General features: G+C 26.6%; 1 long non-coding RNA gene across 1 annotated transcript; it reads left to right on the top strand.

Moving 5' to 3' along the window:
* The first annotated feature begins 3359 nt into the window (after nucleotides 1-3359).
* On the top strand, nucleotides 3360-10207 carry LOC100197030 (uncharacterized). The gene is made up of 4 exons (XR_010637527.1): nucleotides 3360-3500; nucleotides 5780-5834; nucleotides 6438-6539; nucleotides 10073-10207. It is a non-coding gene; the product is annotated as an uncharacterized LOC100197030 (long non-coding RNA).
* The last annotated feature ends 7460 nt before the right edge of the window (nucleotides 10208-17667 follow it).

Genomic DNA, 17667 nt, shown 5'->3' with positions numbered 1-17667 from the left:
ACATTTCTTCCTATTAATAGGAATAAATGTGTAAATGGCATTAATTACATCTGCATCACGATAGTCTCATTTTTTGTTTTGGTTAACTTGCATTTCATTCTCTTGATGATACACATTATTTATACACAGATCTTTGGGTATCAGCACTACTTCACTGAATTGACAACAAAACCTTTGAACTAAGATTTTTAAAAGCCGCAACATTACTTAGCGGAATTTTGAACCCTGAAGCGTTTTCTTTTTTATTAAATCTATATTATAAGTCATTGTTAAACCAATGTCATATGTTATGACATTTATTTTTCTGGAGAAAAGTATGTTTATTTGATTATTTGCTGTTTTTTTATCTATTCTATTACTTGATATGAATAACGTTTTTCAAGTATTAACTTAATTCTATTTAGTTTGCATAAAAACTTATAAATTCAAAATTCACTGTTTCAAAATGAAAATTGGGTTCGTAGATATTGATTACAAATGGTTTAGTAGATGAAAGATTAGATGAAAAAAAAAATCAAGTTATATATAATGTTTACCACAAAAGTGAACAATCATAATACCTATATGTATTTAAAAGAGCTTTACATCTCGAACCGCCGTGAGTTGCTTTTTTCGGAGAGAACTCCTTTTACCATAGCGATTTGTCAGCGCAACTGATTATTCATTTTAGTATAAATAGTTTAACTATTTTTAAAAAATTATTTCATTTTTATCATGATTACAGGTTGTAGTAATACTACAATCTGTAATCATAATAAGTTATCATGTCTACTGGTTTCAATCTGTAATTATAATAAATTATCATGATTACTGATTACAATCTGTTGTCATAATAAATTATCATGGTTACTGGTTACAGTAATACTTCAGCCTGTATTCATGATAAAAACGTAGTAATTTGTTTCTTATGTTTGTAGTAATAACGCAACCTTTCATTATAATAGAAACATAGTAATTTGTCTTTTAAAGATTTCAACTTGTTCCCTAAAATCAACTCTTAACCATTGTTAAAATAAAACTTACAGTGGGCGCATACCAAAACCTTTGAAATGATTTTTTTTCTTTTTACACATTTTTATAGAAAACTTTATGAACTTTTGAAAAGTATACTTAATTTAATACCTAAATACTATGCTATAATCACAGAGGCGATTTTTAAAATAGAGTGAAAGGCGGAGGATGGATCCTTGAAAGTACCGACTCAATTCTTGAAAAAAAAAAGTTACCCGACTCAAATAGATCAAATACCCGACTAACTGACTATATTCCTCAAAAACCAACGATAATTTAAAAATCTTTTTTGGAGGTATAACACACACACACACGCACTAAACTAATTATATAAACTTTATTATCAATATTATTATTAATACAACCAGATAGCCTAATTTCTTTTTTTACAATTTCTTCCGAAAAATAGTTTTTTTTCGTTGATATCTTTTGTTTGTTTGTTTTTTTTCTCTTGATATATTCTAAATATTCTAAAAGTAAGTTTTAAAATCGAAATAACCGAAAATAATTTACTTTTTTTTATTCTTTAAGCTCTAAAAAAAAAAGTCATTTTAATTCTGGTGCTTGATAATCTTTTGAGCACTGTTGTATTAGGCGACTGGTTGAAAAAAAGTCAGACGTGTATATGTTGACTGAAATAAATTAAAAACAAAATAAAAAAAAAAAAAACGTAAATTAATGGTCAGACAAAAGAAATAGCACATAGGGATTGGCTTTGACAATCTGTTAAAACTGAGACAGATGGTTTTCGCTCTGGGCAAGATTTGCATTGATGCGGTATTTTAAGGTGCCCATACGTACGCGTTTGGCGCATACAGTAAGCGTTTGACGGTAGTTTTGTGCGTTTGGGGTTTGTACGCGTTTGTGTACGCGTTTACATATTAAAAAAAGAAACTAAAATTCTTTCAAAAAATATTGTTTATAAAACTTTTAATAAATAAATTTTCCTAAATATAGTTAAAAAACAAAATGAATAAAATTCCAATAAACTTAACTATAAAATACGAAACTAAATGAACTTAATTCCTGTAAAAATATTAAATTTTTTTTTAAAATTCCCATTAGAGAAGAAAAAAAAATTACTTTGAAAGATTTTGTTTGCCTTGTAATGTCTTTTTTCCCTAATTATTGTAAATAACGCTTTGCGATTTATTTTAATAAAAAGTTCATAAAAATAAGTGTTCATAAAAATAAGTGTTCATAAAAATAAGTGTTCATAAAAAAGTAGTTTAAAGTTTTTACAACTATTTTTAATCAAATTCAAAAAATGAATAGAAAGAAAAGAAGCTTAAACATGTTTAATGATAATTTAAAGAAAATGTTTCCTTTCTTAACGCAGATCAAAGATGGCTCCTCAAATGTACTGTTTGTCAAAGCCTATTTGACATTAGTAGTCGTGGACGGTCTGCAATTGAAGATCATTGCAAATCTTTTAAATACAAAATGACATTGGATGCTTTATATCGTCAAACAAAATCACAAATTTGATGAAGAGTCAGAGCTTTGGTCAAAATAAAAAAATATTAGCCATTCAAGAAGGAACAATTGCATTCCACACAATCAAACACGGCTTCAGAAGTACTGATTATACATCAAAGCTAATTAGGAATTTTTATAATCCAAGATTTGCTTGGTATTTGGACGAAAGGGAACTCCCTCAAAATGAAAACTTTGGCAGCTATTTTGTTCATTAATTTTAATTTAAGAAAATATAGCTGCTTAGAATATGCAGGAAAAGTTGAAAAAGATGACAAGTTGCTGAAAACAATTCATTCTTATGAAAAATATTTGTGATTTAAAAATGCAAATGTTGTTTAATATTTTTTCCATAATTTGGTTTATTGACATGCTATTTTAAAATAAATAAACAAGTTTTTAGTAAAACCCATTTAAACCAGGCCCGTAGGCAGAACGGCAGCGAGGGGGACACGTGCTCCCCTGAGCTTTGCCCTGTTTGGCCATTAAAAAAATAAAATTAAACATATATTTTATTTTATTTTTGGCACCTTTGAAAAAGTGCTCCCCTTTTAAAGAAATAGTATTTAAATCAGGCTACGAGCCTGATTTAAATACCATTTGTATTTATACATACCAAATTTATTCCTTGTACGTGTCTTGTATTTTTCAAATATGGTCACCTTAGGTATTTTGTTAGCAGAATAAACCAGGTCGTTAATAGTTTTTTAAATTTACTTTGAAATAATTTTAAATTTAGGTGATAATTACATCTAGTTACATCTAGTATGCCACTGCATCAAATTAAAGCACTTATTTCGATTTTAGATCTATTTTTTAAGGACTCCTTTTTTAAAAACCGTTTCGTTTGTCCTTTGCCGGCTCTATTTGTATCAGCCGATAAAAACTACGGCTGGGTGATCTTCTTACAACGAGTCGGCTACAAGGCGATAACTTTTTGCTTTCCTCATTGCTTGTGCTTGATTTGATTGTCATATCATATAATGCCTGTTACAGTTTCTCCATTAATTAGGGTAAGTAATTACACATAATAAATCAAGTTAAAAAAGCCTAACTGTTGCTAAATACAATATTGGTTTTGTTTTCGCTCAAATTATTATCAGTATTATTAATATTAGAGTAAATATCTAATTTTAATACTAGTTGTATAAAATGTTCATAATACAGAGGTAATTGTATTATAGTATAAAATGATTCATAGGCAAAGTGGATTATATGGAATTTCTAAATAGTCCTATTTTTGAGAAAAATTTGGGTTTATCTGAGAGGTTGGGTTTATCTGAGAGATAATTTAAAACCAACAGATGCAAAGAACAATAACAACATAATTAACAGTTGTCAATAGTATATTATAAAAGCCAAAGCAAATTTGAGACTTACATTTATTTTATGTAAAGAAAGTTTTTTATGCATATAAAGTTCAAATTAAGGAGAAATATTAGGATTAAAGTTCTAGTTTCTAATTATTAAAAGGAATAGTTAGGATTTATGAATGAATAACATTGATCTTACCTGATAAATATAAATAACTTTAAGAATGTTTTAAGTGTGTTAAGTTTGTAAACCATCTCTGGTTCTCATCCCAACTGTCTTTTTCTCTCCCCAACTGTCTTTTTCTCTCCCCTCTTCTGCATAAAAATAATGATGCAAATGTATCTAGTGTTTTGTTCTCTTTTTAAGCAGTTCTAATGTTTTATATAGAAGTATTTGTTTTTGTATTTAGCTTTAATATGCAATAATGATATGTATGTAATTGTATTAAACTTTATATTAAAATAATATGAGTTAGAAAACTTATTATTTGGAACAAGTGAAGCTCTTTGCCAGTGGCAAATGCAATTTATTGAGGAGAGTTAAAACTCTGATTTAAAATTTTAATTTATGAATCACTATGGGCGAGGGGTGCTAATAAAACTTGGGGTAATATCCTTGAGGTAATACCACAGTAAAAATAATTAGATCTACAAAAAGGGTTAATGCCAATAACAGTTTCTTGTAAAAAAAAACCTTAATTCTTCAATATTGCATTTTAATAAAAAATAGCTTTATGGAAACTGTCTGAACCACACATGTATAGAACATAAAGTTGTATTATTTCATTAAATCTTACCATTATGGTGACAAAATTTGTAAATTCTTTTATTATACAATACGATAACAAGAAAATGTTTTTGTAGATTTATAATACAATACAATAGTAGTTCCAAGTAAAATTTCAATTGATTATGATAACGAGAAGTTTTTCCAACTTTTTCCAACTGATTTCCAACTTTTGTTTTCTTATTCATATTTAAATAACATATGTAAAATTATTATTAAGAATGAAATTTCTGTTTAGTTTATCTTAATAAACCGAAAAACCATATTTCAGAACTTTGATACTCATTAAGTAAATAGTTAGTAATTAGTTTTGATTTAGTATTTGATATTAAAATGTTGCTTTATCAAAGAAGACAAAAAGTTATTGTAAATCATTACAATGCATTAGTTGTTATTATTGTATTCATAAGTAATAATAGTTTGCAAAAAAGATTAAACAATTGGTATTGTAATATTACAAAGCCAATATTGATACATTAAAGCACAAAAGTGCTTTAAGGTATCAATGTCCGTCTTTTTTTTAAACATCGTTGTTATTGTAGTATATTAACTTATTAGTTTTTTCTGATTCCAATTTAAACAAGTTTTACCTATCTCTTGTTTAAAACATGCATTGCTTACAAAAACATATCATTACTGTGGAAATCATTTAAAGATATGTTAAGCAACCATCATGTTATTTTTGTTTTATTACTGTTATTGTGGTATATTATTTTTTGTCACTGAAAGTTATTGTAATGTTGAAAAAGTCAACAAAAAATACAATTACAATTCTCCTACATTTTATGTAACTTTATTTTACATAAAAATGTAACATAACATTGTTATATTTTTATGTAATTGTGAAATTATTTTATTTATTATTAAATGTAAGTGCCTTGTGTAAAAAGAAAAAAACAGAGTTTGATGTTAAAATAACAAAAAACTTGTATAATTATTAATTATTATAATTATATTACCATGATGATATCCAAGTTAATTAAGGTTATACAAATGTTTTATATATATATATATATATATATATATATATATATATATATATATATATATATATATATATATATATATATATTTGTAATCTTTAATGTGGTTAAAAAACTGATGGAAAATATGAATTTAAATTTTGAGATTTAAAATTTCATAATAAGGAAAGTTATTTAGAGTATTATAAAAAAGGTGTTTTTTTTATTAGGGTGCTCGCTGGTCTGCTTTGCTAGTTGGAATTAGCTATGGAGCTATACATAATCGTAAGTTGTTTATACAATAAACAAATAGTAATAATAATAAAGAAGTTTTTTTTAAGAATTAAAATAAAACATTGCTTTTTCTGTTTTTTGCTTTTTTTTTTTTTTTTTTTTTTTTATTTAATTTAGAATTTATTTAAAATTTTTGTTTTTATTTTTATTATTTTATTTAGAATTTAAATAAACCTTTAAATAAAATTTAACTAAAAATGCTGACCCTAATTCTGAGGATATATATACAGCCCTCGGAAAAAAGTTTGAGGTTGGCAAAAAATTGCTGACCTTGTTTATATTTTATTGTAAGACCTTTGTATCAAACTTTTTTTGCTAACCTGATGTCAACCTCTAAAAGTATTTGTTGACCTTAATCTGTGTGAGGTTTGACCATAAAACATAGAAACAAGGTCAGCGATTTTTTGCTGACTTCAAACACTTCTAGGTCAGCACTGTCGTATGCCGACCCTAATTCTGAGGGTTGACATACATACACATGTGTATTTAACTTTCTTAGTCCCAGTTAATTATTATACATGTTATAGTCTATGCTCTGCAATATAATAATCAATAGTTTGGTGTTCAATTTTAAATCATTTGATAAAATTTTAGGAACTGTGAGGAACATGCGAATTGAAGATATTGCTCATTTTGAGAAAAAAACAAAAGAAGAAGCTGAAGCAAAGGCAGCAAAATTAGCTGCTGAAGCAAATGGTAAGTTGATTGAAGTCTTTATGTTAGTTTGCAGTGATCAGGGATTATCCTTTTCTGGATATTTCTGGAATTCCAAATATTTTTTTCAACTTCCAGTTTTTCCAGTTATCCAAAACATTTTCTATACATACAAGTTTAGGTATAAATTTGTGTAATATATTTATTTTTTAAGCTTTTTCACTTAGAAAAAGAAGGAAAATAAGGAAAAATATTTCCCGGATTTTTAAAATATGACCTGGATGATTTATAAGTGATAGATAATTAGTAAGGTGGTGTTAGTTTGCAATATAAAAAATATAACTACATAAAACTCTTGATAACATGAACCATTTTTTTTTTCAAGTGATTTTATTTTCATTTTTTATGCTATTCAGTGTATTCAATACGTAAGATATAACTGTTTATCTTTTACTGTTAAATTTTCAGTTGCATCTTGTACAGTAGAATTAAGTATATTACTTCTTCCATTTTACACTTGTTTTTAATACTTAATTTGATCCAGGGATTATCTTTTTCCGGATATTTCGGGAATTCCTCATATTTTTTTCAACTTTTAGTTTTTCCAGATATCCAAAACATTATCCATATATGCAAGTTTAGGAGGATATTTTTGTGATATATTTGCTTTTTAAGCTTTTTCACTCATCACTCATACAAAAATTATGAAAGGTTTGAAAAAAAAAAAGTTAGAAACAACTTAGCTAAAAGCGAAATTAAAAGGAAAACAAGGAAAAATATATTCTGGATTTTTTCTGGATATTTTATTCAAACAATTTTCCAGATTTTTAAAATATGACTTGAATAATGTATGCTAATCCAACCTAATGTGGTTTAATCTTATCCCTTAACAAATCTTACCTACAGATTTTATCGTAATATCTTCTTTTCACTTTTTATTTCCGCTTATTTGCTACTCATTTGCTATCTTGCTTATTAAATTTAAAAGAAAATTTGTTAACCTTTTTAAATAGTAGATATGTTGTATTGTTCATTATAATTTGAAGCTCACTAAATGTTCTTGGCTTTTGATTTATAATAGTAATATTTATTTATTTTAAATTGTATTGTTTATTCTTAAGTTTTTTTAATGCTACTTTAATGCAGTTTGTTGGGGAAGTAGTAGGCCTGTAAATCGAGCCAAACGAGCCAAGCTTGCCAGGGCTCGGCTTGGCTCGTTTACATATAAAGAATGTTCAGGCTCAACTCGAGCTCGTTTCCAACATGAGATTCTTTGTTCGAGCTCGGCTCGTTAAGGATTAGTATTGTTTAGGCTTGGCTCGTTTTACATGTTGCTTGAGTTCGACTGGTTTAAAACTCAAAATAATTATTGTAACCTGTTAGTTTAAAGCTCGTTTAGTAAAAAAAAAATTGTTCGTTAAAGGCTCGTCTGTAAATAATGCAAGTCCAAATCAACAAACAACATAAACAATCCTACAGTCTATTAAAGATGCAAATAAACAACATAATGAAATAAGATCCCACAAATCTAATAGTTCAAAATAAAAGTTAAAACTAATAGTTCAATGTTCAAACTTAATGTTCAAAGTTCAAACATAATGTAAACTCTCACAAACATAATAATTCCTATTAAACACTGCACTCTAATAGTTCAAATTACATTTTCACAAATATAAGTCTTGCTCTCATTGCATTGGATAAATAAATAAATATATATATATATATATATATATATATATATATATATATATATATATATATATATATATTCGAGCTTTAATCGAGCCTATATGAACGAGCCTATGATGTTCAAGCTCGGCTCGTTTAATAAACGAGCCTAATTTTTTGTTCAAGCTCGGCTCGTTTACCATTCGAACTGAACATGAACGAGCTCTTGTCGAGCCGTTCACGAACACGAGCCAGGATTTACAGCCCTAGGAAGTAGCTGTTAATTGCTTGGGCACAGATCTTGGCTATACTGTGGGTGCATAGAAATAATTTGTTAGAGGGCCTCATCTAGTGGTTAGGTCTGGAACTTTTTGACTCGTGTTAATAGCGTACCGTTTGTGTTCTAAAAATAAAACTACTTAATTTAGGGCAAGTGATTATGGGATTGATATTCAGACAAACAGTTTGATAAACATGAAGAGCAAAAGTCCTACAAAGTTCATTCTTAGGAATTTGTAGATCTACGAATTTTTATAAGGTTTCCTAAATCTGGAAATATTTAGGAAATAATGACAGACTGGCAAAACCTGATAATTGCATTTAGCATGAAGCTTCTAGTTGTAAAAAATATGTAGTTTTATTTATTTTATATATATATATATATATATATATATATATATATATATATATATATATATATATATATATATATATATATATATATATATATATATATATATATAATGCCTGCATGTATTTGTAAAGATTTTTAAACATCTAAAACTTTAGATGTTAAGACAAAATAAAACATGTTAGTCTTAAGCTAATAATATAATTATTCAGATACGTAGCTTTGAAAACTGTTTTTACAATATTATAAAGCTGTCACACATTGATTAGTCAAAAATCTTTTAGAACAGAAGCAATAATCTTTTCAGAAGTTTATGGCATATTAACAAGGTTGCCATTTAACAAAACATAAAAAGTAAAAATGCTATGTATGCACTACCAAGACAATTTGCAATACAGTTGCATCTTTCTGTTTTTACGGGTTTTTTAGTTGCATGTTGCTGTTTTGACTACTTATAATGCTAATTGTGCCAGTTATGTCCAATGGTATTTAATTTTGCATTAAATGGTAAACATGTGTATGTAAATAATAAGTATCCACAGAAGAATCAATTCCATTTATAGTATTTGAAGTTAAAATTGAATACTTTTAATGGAATAGGTATCGAAAAGTTCTGTCTTTTCTTAAGAAGGCTTTGCAGTTAGTTTTATTTAAATCGACATCTTTTTCCTCCTTTTTTTGTCAATGACACTCATTCCATCATTTTATCTCGTCGACATTAAATTCATTTTTTAAAAATACTTCAGGATCATTTTTTCCAACAGAGCAACCTCGCTCTATTTTTCTCCAATGCCAATATAAACTTATATCACAGTCAAGAAATACAATGAACTTCAAAGAGCAGCTATGCTTTTACGAATGATTTGTTTGTCAGAGTATCAATCCCAGAATTATAATTATTAAAATTTCGTGACGTTGACCAAACAGTACGCTATTTAAACGTACGCTATTTAAAAAGTTTTATAATCTTCCAGTCTTTTTAATTCCTTTTAATTAGTTTAGTAAGGTTTATCTCCTCTTTCTTCCGTTTCTTTTTTCCTTTTCTTTGAACTCTCCCCTTTTTTCCTTTTCTTTCTTTTTTTTCCCTTTCTTTTCTCTCTATCCTTCCTTTGTTTTGTAGCGGGAAATAAAAAGCGATAAGGATATTTTTTGCTCTGAGACAAATTTTTTTGCATCACAGCTTATTAAATTATTGAAAATGAAAATGCAGCTAGTCAATATGTCTTATATATGTAGTTAATAAATTTGCCTTATTTATCTTTTTTTTTTCTTTTAGCTCCAAGTATCTTATCATAGAGTATTGAAGTTGCATAAAATTTCATCATCTCAAGCAAAATTTTGTAATGCTGAGAAAGCTTTTTTCTTCAGATGTTATATCAAAATTAAAAAAATTATGAAGAGATTTTTCACAGTATAATCGTTTTTATAAGGTCTTTTAGCCCCTTCCATTGTAAAATACCGTGTATGATCGTTGAATGCGTCACCATATACTAGAATTGCAAAGACGTTTGTGCGAATTACGTTAGTGTTGCAAACACTTTTTTGCGAAATAGTGTGCGGATAGTTGAATCAAATACTTTTCTTAAACGTTAAAAAATAACTTATAGCGTGTAAAGATTTATTTATATATATATATTTATATATATATATATATATATATATATATATATATATATATATATATATATATATATATATATATATATATATATATATATTGAAACGGCAAGATCCTGTTGATAAACGCAATTTCAAGGATATTATAATTACGGGGGACTTTAATTTTCCAAACGTTACATGATCCAAAGGTGTTATAAAATTGATTGAAAACAATGATAACTCATGAATACAGATTTTATGATATTTTGAGTGATCACTTTCTCATTCAGCACGTTTCTTTTCCAACGTTTCAATTATCGAACAATGAATGCCTATACACTCTTGACTTATTTTTAGCACAAGAAAATAGATTATTGCAAATTGAATCACATCCGGTTCTAGGAAATATTGAAAGAGGGCACTTAGTTTTAAGCTACAAAATTTTGTTAGATCAGAAAAGTTTTATAAATGAGGATGTAATTGTACGAGATTATAGGAAAGCAAATTTCGATTCAATTAATAGATTGTTTTCCAACGTGGATGGGTTAACGTGTTTTAATGGCAAATCTGTTCAAGAAATGTATATGTTTATATTTTACATGAATGCAGCGTATAAACGATATATTCCAATTTAAAAATTAGATGTTAATAAAAAAAAGCAAATATTTTGGATGATCTTAAAAAATTAAAAAAGACCTTTATATTCCGCAACTGTTTCTCAGGGCGGAAAGTTTCTTCTCTTTTGAATGAATACAAAAATATTTGTAAGATATTCAAAAACGAATTAAGAAAAAACTAGACAAAATTATGAAAAAAACCTAGTGACATTGGTTAAGAAAAATCCAAAGATAATTTACAAATATGTGAATAGCCAACAACAGATCAATAACTCGATAAAAGCTTTACATAGTGAAAATGGAATAGTGGCAAATGATCCAAATCAGATTTACTAATTAACAAGTTCCGAGATGTATTTGTCCGTTAGAATGACTTTAGTTTGCCAGCATTTGCATCTAGAATCAATAAAAATTTGGATTTTTACAAGATATAATCTCATACAAAGATATTCTAATAGATTAGAACGTTTAAATACAGAAAAGTTGTGTGGAGTAAATCTTATTAAACCTTTAATCTTAAAAAATTGCGTATATGGAATAGCTCTACCGCTTGCACACTTATTTACAGCTTCCATTGTGCTTAGTGAACTACCTGTTCAGTGGAAATCAACCAATATAAGTCCTCAATTAAACAAAGGAAGTAAACTGTCGCCGTTGAATTGTCGTCCAATTTCACTCACTTCTGTACCTTGTAAAATTCTAGAAAGGGTTGTGCGAGATTTAACTTAAGCGGTTTAAAATTAAGATTTAAATTAAGGGGTTGTGCGAGATTTAATAATGAATTTTCTAAATGCATATAATCTTCTTTAAAAATCAACATGGCTTTGTTAAAAAAAGTGTTAGCCTGTTCCAGATTGATCTAGATAAAGCTGTCAACTGGTCTAACAAATGGCTATTAAAATTTAATTTTGAGAAGTGTTTGATAATGCGCTTTGGTAAAAATAATCCAAAAAGAATTTACTTTATGCAAAATATACCTTTAAGCACCACTGTCGCTGAAAAAAATCTTAGTATAGTATTTACCTCTGATTTGAAATGGAAAAATCAAACAACTCTATGTGCAAGTAAAGCAAATAAAGTTTTGGGTATGTTGAGAGATAAAGTTTAAATAGTGAATTACTAAAAATTATATACACAACTTTTGTAAGACCATTAATTGAATTCGCTGTATTTGTGTGGTCTCCATGTCTTAAAAATGAAATTAATCTCTTAGAAAAGGTACAGCATCGTGCTACAAAAATGATATCGCCACTAAATAAACTGTTATGAGAAAAGATTAGATAAAATGGGTCTCACTACTTTAGTTGTAAGACGAATTCGGGGTGACTTTATTCAAATGTATAAGTTATTCAATGGAATTGAAAATGTAAATTTAATTAATGAAATTTCGCCAAAAAGTTATCAATCAGCAAGAGGTCATCAAATAAAATATAATTGCGAAAGAACCAGTTTTTCGCCTCGGCATTATTTTTTGACTAATAGAGTATCATTTTACAGGAACCGACTACCTACTGATGTCGTTAATGCTATTTCTGTGAATTCTTTTAAAGTCAAACTTGACATATATATATATATATATATATATATATATATATATATATATATATATATATATATATATATATATATATATATATATATATATATATGTATATATATATATATATATTTGTAAAAATATATATATATATATTTGTATAAATATATACATATATGTATATACTTATATATATATATATATATATATATATATATATATATATATATATATATATATATATATATATATATATATATATATATATATATATATATATATATATGTATATATATATATATATATATATATATATATATATATATATATATATATATATTTATTTATATATATATATATATATATATTGATATATATATCAGGGTGGTCATGCCTTCTAATAAATCCTTATCCTGATATTTAAAAAACGTCCTAAAAAGACCTAAATTCTCCTAAAATATACTTGAATATATATATATATATATATATATATATATATATATATATATATATATATATATATATATATATATATATATATATGTATATATAAATTTTTAACTATATTTTAGGAATTAAATTTAACAAAGTAAGAACTACAGTAAGAAATAAATTAACAATGAGCAAAGCAACTTAAAGTCTTATAGAATATTTTGATATAGATGAAAGTAAATGTTTAAAGCTGTATGTAAATTTTGCAAAATAAAAGTATCAAGAAGAGTAATAAAAGTATCAAGAATATCTATCAGAAAATTTTTTTTACATTTAACATTGCATTTACATTTCTTAATTTTAAATTTATCTTTTTGTATAGTTTGGATCCATAAGTCATATAGTTGCTTTACTAATTATATAAAGAAACTAAATGCACGGAGCTCCTGATAAAAAACAGTTAAAAAATATTTTAAGGTTTAGTGGTTGCAGATATGTCTATATAATAACAAAAACTTTCAGTGTAAACAGGCTTTAAAACCCCCTCCATCGTTTATTAGATCTGGACTAAAATTCCCACCCACCTTTTTATTCCCCCCCCCCCCTTTTATTAAGGACTCGAGAGTATGAATGGTTTTAGCTGTTAAAAAACTCACTAAATTATATTAGCACAACTATTCCCAACTTTTCCTATGCCGTTATTCCTTGATATTAATTACCAAGTTGTGACGACCCTAAAAGTATGGTTGCTCCTAAATCACTGCATTTTTGTTGCTAACTATCATGTTTTTTGATTTATAAATTTTTTTTTTATAGGTACCATATTTTTTATATCACAATTTTTTTTATTGATTTATACTAAATTATATCCGGAGCAAATGTTATATGCTTTGTTTAATATTTGCAAAGGAAAAAAATGTTGACTTTGTAAACATTTTATAAAACCTCAACTTTAAAATCTCGACTGTGTGTAACTTCTAATTGTATCAAGTATATTGCACAATGTTAAAATATTGTAAAATTAACAATATTTTTAGTGCGCATTGTGTAATGTAGATTATACAATTAAAAGTCGCACACAATCGAAGCTATTAACTTTAAAGTAGATGTTTTAAAATTATAAATGTGAGTACACTGTAATGATTGTGGTCAGAGTAGGAGTATCGCTTAAATTTAAAATGATAAAAAGAAACCACTGACTAGTGTAAACAAATTATTTTCAAAAGTTCTTATGGTGACCTCTGACAACTTGTCAGGTGACCCACAAGTTGGGAGCCGCTGTATTTGGAGAACTAGGTTCAAAAGTTCAACTTTATTTACATATCTAGTATATTCTTTATTTAAACTTTATTTACAATTCAAATATATTCTGAAAAAAAGTTTTAACATTTCAAGGACTTTTAGTCATAGTTCAAGACTTCAATCAAAACCAAAGATGAATCCATTTACATACTTACTCTTGATATTTCAATAATCAGTTTTTCTGACGAAACCCTAATTTCAACTATTCGGTTATTTTTCTTTGATTTTTCTTTCTTTTTTTTTAACTTGTCAATTTGATAGGTTTGTAAACAATTGTTCACTTTCAAACGTAGAGAATTTTTATGAGTAGAAAGCAATATGTTGCATCTACATTTTGTTATATACAACAATTTGTCCACTTTCCACAATTTGACAATTTTATTTGTTTTTTTTCCGATAAGAAATGTATCTTATTCCTTACTATGTATTATTCCAGCCAGTTAAAGTCTCACCAGACTGCGTTTTTTCGAGATATGCGTTGAATTCGGACCATTAGTGCAATTTTAAGTCTGTCAGTAAAACTAAGTTTTCCTTTACAGGTAGATAAAATTTCTTACAAAAAACATAAAATTTAAACTTTTATAAAAATTTTTTTTTAAACATTTAAAACTGTAAAATTTCCAATCCATTTGAAATCAAAAACATTTATAAAAACAAAGAAACCCACAAAAAAAAAACCTATCAAGATTAGTCTTTTCCAAATAAGTACACCTTTTTCACAGTACATCTCTTAATGCAACCAGTTTTCAAACAATCTTTTTCTATTCTGAGGTATTTATTTAAATTGTAGAGAAACCCTAGTAAAAAAGTTATATAGGATCTGATAAGAATTTGGAACATAAAAAATTTCGGATTTAAACCCCATTAAAATAAAACATTTAAGTTAAAAATAGAAGTGTTTATAGTTACTAAAGCTTTGTCTTTTTTTCTTTTCTTTCCAAAATCCTATTGGTCCTAAGGACTTTTTGGCTAGGGAATGTAAAGTTTATTTTAATTTTTTTATAATTACTCTTAATACAAGGAGGGGGAGGGGGAAACTTTAGCCCAGATCTAATAAAAGGAGCAAAATACTATTTTATTTCCAGATGACACTAACTTATTTTATTCTCACAAAGATATTAATGTTCTTTTTAGAATAGTAAATGAAGAATTAGATAAGATCCATGAGTGGTTTATAAGTAACCGTCTTTCATTAAATGCAGAGAAAACAAAATTTATCCTATTCCATAAGCCTAGTAAAGCCGTGAATATTCCACTTAAATTACCCAATCTTTTAATCAATAACATAATAATTAAATGGGAATTGACTACAAACTTTCTGGGAGTACTTTTAGATGAAAAATTGTTATGGAAATTTCATATTAAATATATTGAAGGTAAAATCTCAAAAAATATTTCCATTTTATATCGAACAAAACCTTTTCTTAATAATGAGTCTTTAAAAAATCTTTATTTTTCGTTTATACACAGTTATCTTTCATACTGCAACGTTGCCTGGGGTAGCACTAATCACACTAAACTAAAGAGTATTTATAACAAACAAAAACATGCTGGAAGGATAATATTTGGGGCAACCAGAAATGCACAATGTGAACCACTCTTACGTCAGCTTGGAGCTTTAAATATTTGTAAGCCTAATATTCATCAAGTTTTACTATTTATGTTTAAACCAAAACGTGGGTTATCTCCAGTAATATTTCAATCCTATTTTAATGAAATCTCTCATAAATATCCCACCAAATTTTCAGAGAATAACCTTGTCGTTCCAATAATACATCTTAAATTAAGTTCGTACCAAATTCAATATCGGGGACCTTTTGTTTGGAAAAATTTTTATCCAATTTTTAATGAAAAACAAAACTTCGTTTTAAATTGCACTTTGGAAAATTTTAAGGCGAATTTAAAACGGCATTTGCTAAACATGGACTTTGATATATTAGATTTCAAATATCTTTTTTAATATCTTTTTTAACAATTTAAAAAGGTTTGAATTAAATCACTTAAAATAATCAGTTAAACTTTTGCATTTTCTTTAGCTTTTGTTACTTACCATTTTTGTTTACAAACCATTAGTAACAAACGATATACATAAAAGCAAGTCTGCTTTTACGTTTATGTTTTTGATATTTATTAATCAGCTTAAATTCTTATTTTTATTGCATTTTTTTTTAATAAAACATAACTCTTGTTTATATGTTATGCATTTTTATACAAAATGATTTTTTATGGATTGATAACTTTTATGATTTTCTCTTGTTTGCATTTTTAATTTATTTTTAAAATTGTTTCGCTAAATATTGTTAGCAAAAAATTATTTTATTGTTAAAGTTGTATGTATTTATACTGTTTTATTTATCATTTACGTATGTAAATTTTAAACACGTTTTAGAGCACTAATGTAACGGGGCTCGGTGATATGACAACTTGTCTTCTTCTTGCTCCGGCCAGGATTTTCTATTAGTGTAATATCTTTTTTTGTATTTTTTAAAACACGGCAAAATAAATTAATAATAAAAAAAAAAAAAACGAGGAGGGAGGAGGAGGGGGAGGAGGAGGGGGTGGAGGAGGTAATTTTTAATGTTACAATAAAATTATTTTTATAAAAAATTTCAGTTTATAAATCCAAACCAATATTTTTTACAAAACACGCATATACACTGATATAAGTTTTATACTTTGGTCAGAAATAAACCAAAAACTCGTTTTTGACAAATCGAGATTTACTTGGTCGGCGATTTTTAAAGCTTGTTTATACTGAGTATTTTTGTTTTTATCAGTGATTGATACAAATATTTTCTAATTTTTAAGGGCAATTTTCAGTAATTTTTTATTGTAGTTGATGTTGATAACAAGTAAAAAATAATAAACGTGGGGTCTTAATAAGCTTGGGGTGGGTGGTAAAATTTTCCAAAAAGTAATAAATGCCCCCCCTCCCTTATTAAGAACTCGAGAGTACCTGTTTAAATCTTGAGAAACTGTATTTTGCATTTTTTTTTTATTAAAATACCTCAGCAACGAGTTTTTTTAAAAAAAAGTTTTAAAAATGATAAACTTTGACAGTCAATTGCCAATCATCGTAAAGAGTAAGCTGGTTGTTTTTCTAATTCACTTTTTTATTGCTATATTTAAAAATTCCTTTTTTAGAAGATTTTCTCCTCGTGTTTATTTTTTGTTCGTTGTTTTTTTTTAATATATTTTTTCCTCATAAAATGTCCGAAAGAAATTTTTAATCCTTGTAAATCTTTGAAAACACCAGCTTTTTCATTAAAAATGGTTAACTCTGATCTCTAAAACCTTTTCTTTAACAAAAATATTTTTGGGGCAGTTTTTCCATACAACAACAAACTGATTCCCATTCTGATTCAAATACTTCCAAAACCACTT

This window comes from Hydra vulgaris, chromosome 03 (genome assembly GCF_038396675.1).
Source record: "Hydra vulgaris chromosome 03, alternate assembly HydraT2T_AEP".
Taxonomy (NCBI): Eukaryota; Metazoa; Cnidaria; class Hydrozoa; order Anthoathecata; family Hydridae; genus Hydra; species Hydra vulgaris.
This window is presented reverse-complemented; position numbering and strand designations above follow the sequence as displayed.